Raw genomic sequence first — 6,202 nt, forward strand, 5'->3', positions numbered from 1 at the left:
TGGTACTGCATGCATGTCTATAGTTTGACATTGCACTATGCAAGATCATGTCTTTCTCTGACTGTTAATGCCATGTTTCCCCTAAGTCCATTTTAATTTGTATTTGTACTGATTGATATTTTAGTCCTAGATACATGAAACTCAGTAATTGCTGTTGGTTTATGTTTGAGACTACCAACGGTATGCCATCAACAAGATACGCTTTCGAAAGATTAGGAGAATCATTATCAAAGTTTCAAACTTTGATCAGTTATAATTGTCTATATGTGTACGGGTTCTGGTGATATCGTACAACTGTTTAGACCGTCAGCGATTTAAAGCTTACTCTTTTGTATTTATTACTGACTTTTCTTAATATTGTATGTTGGCTATTTTTTAAATATTTTGGAAATGTTTTAACTTCTTTATCTTATAAATATATGTAGAAATCATATGGTGGGATTTGTGTAGAAAAACGCGTGTTTTAAAAGAGTGTAAAGAAGTACGTTTTATAAAACCTGAACCGAAATAAGTTAATATACAACGATAGAGGTTTCATACTACTTGTATTTGCTTTATTATTGGGTACATGCTGTTAGTTTTAATTTCTAGTTTTTGTTATTTTGATGTGACTATATGATCATAATGATCTATTCGATCGTATTTTGAAGTAAGGTTTATGTAAGAGATTGTCTTCAAAGCTGAAACCCCATAATTCTAAGCATATATATAATCAAATGTAATCCACAGTTTATAGCAAGCTACTGCATATACATTTGTTACGCATATATTGTGTGACACATAAAAGACGTGATCTGTCTTAAAATCAACATAAATGACATGCAGGTTATGGTCTATACTTTTTTTTAGGAATACTTTATTTTCTTTGTTAATTGACCGTATATTCTAAAAACTATATCATCATTCTAATTTATTTGTAGCTTTACTTTCTTGTATTCTTATTTATGTGATTCTGGACTGATTGGTAGGTCACTAAAGACATATGCTGTGTTGACTTTATGGTAAAAAAGTTGTAATTTTATTTCACTACAGTTCCATTACATAGATTGTTCACGCGACTTCTTAATTATGATATATTTAAATGATCGTTAATTCGAATTAAACAATTGTGAATGAACGACAGTAATAGCAAGACAAATGGCTCCTCGGTGTTCTTAATTAACTTTATTTGCCATTTTTTTCCTTTCGAACGTCAGCTTTAAGTTTTTTGTAGACATTCGTGCGTCTGGCAAATGTTAATCCTGGTAAAACTTTGATGAGTTTAGAGATAGTAATTTCCCGATAGAATGCAGCATTAATAACTATATGTTCTCTCCATGTCATATTTACATGGCTTTTAATTTTTCAAACAGTTGATCGTACGAAAAAGTGGAGAATGTTCCGCGCTTCATCGAAGTATCGTGGTTGTCGCTTTTACACACCAACATAAATAGTTGAACATTTTATTTTTCTGTGTACGAAATACTATCAAAAATCATTTTCAAATATTAACTCAGATCGACTTCTTATACATGTTTTATAGACAATTCGCCGTTTCAGAATCTAAAGCATTCTGGGTAATATTTTCAAAAGCATACAACAGAACGTTGTGATTGGTTTAAACCGTGATAAACAAAAGAAATTCAACTAATGCCGTTATTCTATTTTCATTTTGGTGTACGAACAATGAGATTACCCATAGTTCTCTAGATTCCGAAAAGACGAAACACAGTTACCTATATTGCTTACGTCCACTTCATTTGAACTTTGGTGGACAGTTGTATCATTGCCAATCATACTACATTTCCTTATGTTTTATATGTATAAATTTTGACGCGCTTTTCTATATTTGTCCTCAGCAGAAACGCCAAAACCAATTAATTTGAAAGCTAGAAAGATACTAGTACATAAATAAAGGCAACAGTAGTAAATATGAAATATAATCCTGGTATCTATGATGAGTTTATTTACAACCAATAGGTCGATGCCACTGCTGAACAACAGAAACACTGAGGTGCAACACAAACCAAAACTACAATGCATCAAACACAGAAACGAACAATAAGATAGCATCTGCCATTTCTGCGACTTGGTACAGGACATTTTGATAAAAAAAATGGTGGGTTGAACCTGGTTTTGTGGCTAGCCTAGCCTCGAACTTTATGGCAATGTTAAACATAACACTAAAATGACACCATTACATGACCGGAAATCATTACAAATAAATGCCAGAACAATCAGGACAGAGAATTACGCAAATAAACAACAAAATATAGTACATTTCGGCAAGGAAACAACAGGATCGCAGAGATGACAAAAAAAACGACAATGCCACATCACACTCACAAAAAAACTATACGATAACCATTGTCATTTTTCGGACGTAGTAACGTAGTAAGGACAAACGAAAAAAATACAAAATGATCTCTGACTAAAAATATTAGCACCTAAGTTGATATACTATGCTTTTCTTAGTCAGTTTACTGTTGTTCAGTGGTTGTCGTTTGCTTATGTAGTTACTACGTTTTTCTCTTTTCTCGTTTTTTATACAGATTAGTTTGAAAGATTTTTTCAACAAACATTTTTCTTGTTTTATCTATAATACTAAAATTACGAGGTCCAATTTGTCAGCCGTCATCACGTAAAAACGACGAATCAAAGAATTCAACTTTATATACAACTAATACAGTACAAAGGTGTAGATTAAAAATTACACCACTCCAGGCCCTTTTGTTTTCCACGTAATTAATATCGCCAATAATTAGGAAGTTTCGGGTCGAGTCCAATACCGATACCAATAGTATAATCACCTGTTACCTATTACCTTATCTGTACGTTCCGCATCTGACAGGCGCACCACCAAACGGTGTATTCAGGATTAATATGCTATATAAACGGGTCATAATCACAGAGTTTACACTACTAAATTGTCAAATTGTTACCTATTGTAGTATTTTAATCCGTAAGACTTTCTAAGATAACAATACGAATACTAAAAATCTGGACTAAAAATAAGTTTCAATTTGTTAGCGGGCATGACGTAAAACAGCGAATCAAAGAATTCAACTTTATTAATTTATAACTAATATAGGACAATGCTGTTGATTAAAAAATACTCCATTCCAGGACCTTTTGTTTTCCAAATATTTAATATTACCAATAATTGATAAGTTCCAGTTCGACGGGTTCAAACAGAAAGATTTGAAAGCAGAGAAAATTGTGTATCTTATAATCGGCATGACTTTATCAGATGACAGTACTAATACTAAGATAAAGCTTGCGCATAGTTATATACTTTAATGTAGTCACGGACCCGCGATATCACGGGTGTGTTCTAGTATATATATATATATATATATATATATATATATATATATATAGATACCTTTTGTCCGAAAACTTTCAACTAGTATCATTACCATGATGACCTCTATGACATGAATTGATTTAAATATTTACATTCATATGGTTTTGCTGCGATGCACCAGTACTTTTTAAATATTTTAATCCTTAACATTGACACTCGACAAAAATAAAAATAAAAATATGTGACGTTTTAGCCAATGAGACAACTTTATATTAGATAACTGATTTAAATTGATATGAGTTTGAAGCGTTACGCACATGGTAAATGATGTCTTACATTTGCGTGTCTATTTTGGGATTGTCAAACCTATGATCGTTCACATAAAAACATAATGTATAGTTAACGACTTCCATTTGTCCATAAACTAGAAGTTAAATAATTCTAAAAAGGTACATAAACATTTAGATACGAATGAATAATGTAGTATTAGTTTTAAGATCATTGAGAATGAAAGCATCCAAGGCTATCTTATTCTATAAGTGCATTTTTTACATCCAGTTTTTTTTTGTCGGTCAGTAAACATTTATGGGATTCAAATAATTATCCTTAAACATTTCTGAACATCTTATTTCGGTTCTTAAAATTATGATTATTTTATTTGATATACAACTAAGCCTACATTTCCATTTGTTCAAAACTAGAAGTTGAATAATTTTAAAAAAAGTTATAAATGTACATAGACATTTGGATACGAATGATTTATATAGTACTAGTATTTATGTTGAAGATCATTCAAAATAAAGGCAACCAAGGCTATCTTATTCTATAAGTGCATGTTTACATTCATTTTTTTTTTGCGGTCAGTAAACAATGTAGGTTGACAAATCATGTTAAATCCGGCAGTAGTTTTGCGCCTGTCCTAAGTAAGGAGCCTCTGGCTTCTATTAGATTTATATGTTTTATTAATTTAAGTTCATTTATATGTTTAGTGGGACGTCCATTTCTACTAAACTAGTACACAATTTTGTTCAGATCCAGCTGAAGCCCGCCTAAGGATGTGAGAATTTCGCACTGTTTGGAAAACCCATCTGTGGCCTTCCGCTGTTTCCTGCCATTTGGTCGGGTTGTTGTCTCTTTGACACGTTCCCCATTTTCATTCTCAATTACAAATTCAGTTAAACCATCATAATCCGCATAAAACAAATACCTTCATGGATATTATATATTGTACGCATCCCAGAGTGTCATGTTCTCGATTGTGATATTTGACATTGTGTGTATTCGCATGTCAGGTGATGCAAGCATAGCAGAAGACGCGTACACTATTTATGGAACCAAGTGTAATTTTCACATAACCAAGGAAATAAAATTAGGAAAGTTAAAAAACATAGATGGGCAAGAAATTTTCTGAATTTTGGACATTTTGCGTTTCTCAGTAATATATTTCCGCCTGAATATTAAAATCATTGTTAAATTAACATGTAACAAATAACAGTTGTATAATTGACTACTGTTTATCGGCACCAATTAAACACCAGATATGTGCACTGGGGTAAAGCTGAAGACCGTTACTGCATTCACGGTCATCCAAAGATGTCGGATGCAAAATTAGGTCAGTATCTGTATTGTCTGTTAAAGTGTTTCTATATCATTTTCTTTACAAAACATACATTGGTACGATGTAAATGTATAAAAGATTCACATGGAAATCACAAATTACTACCGAGAAATGTGTATGAAAGAGGAAATTGGATTTGAAAAAATCGCTAAGATGACCGTAAATCATCATCAAAATATTTTCAAGATGACCGTAACATATAACAAGGATGACCGTGATTGGTAAAAAGATGACCGTAATTTGTAAAGGATGACCGTAATTAATAAAGGATAACTGTCAATTCTAAAAAATATCCGTATTTGTATTACCTTTTTTGTATCAAGTAATTAATCGTGTTGCAATTGGTGGGGGGGGGGGGGGGGATAAACGAATTTATAAGAGAGTATTATCCTATAGGTAGAAGAAAATAAGACGCGCTTCACATAAATACATTAGTTCACCATCTGAAGCCTCCAAATACAAGCCAGTAGATTTATTTTTATTTCTTAGATTCCTTTTAATGTCATATAATTACATTAGATATTAAAAAAAAAAGAAGATGTGGTATGATTGCCAATGAGACAACTTTCTACAATAGACCAAAATGACACAGACATTAACAACTATAGGTAACCGTACGGCCTTCAACAATGAGCAAAGCCCATACTGCATAATCAGCTATAAAAGACCCCGATATGACAATGTAAAACAATTCAAACCAGAAAACTAACGGCCTTATTTATATATATAAAAAAATTGACGAAAAACAAATATGTAACGCATAAACAAACAACAACCACTGAATTACAGAATCCTGACTTGGGACAGGCGCATGAATTAATAATGTGGAGGGGTCCCAACCCTCCCTCTAACCTGGGACAGTGGTATAACAGTACAACAAAAGAACGAACTATCAAAATCAGTTGAAAAAGTCTTAACTCATCAGAAAGATGTATGTTTCATTATAATACGTTATTCTGATTGGCTAACTGCACATCACGTGTTATTCCTTAAGCAATTGCATTACACAATAAAACTTATTATTCTTGATAACACGAGGTCCCACAAAAATGTGCACAGGTGAATGAAATAAAAAAAAGTAGATAAAATTCGTGTTTTCATGATCTTAGCCAAGAAATGTAATTATAAGTATTGAATGCTTCTTTTTGTAACTTCATTGGGGTGTAAAAGCGTTGACCGAAGTACATTTTTTATGAAGCGTAGAAATGCTTCTTTTTGTAACTTCATAGAGTTGTAAAAGCGTTGACCATGCGCACATTTTTATAATTTCATACAAAATGTACTTCGGTCAACGCTTT

This window comes from Mytilus galloprovincialis, chromosome 13 (genome assembly GCF_965363235.1).
Source record: "Mytilus galloprovincialis chromosome 13, xbMytGall1.hap1.1, whole genome shotgun sequence".
Taxonomy (NCBI): Eukaryota; Metazoa; Mollusca; class Bivalvia; order Mytilida; family Mytilidae; genus Mytilus; species Mytilus galloprovincialis.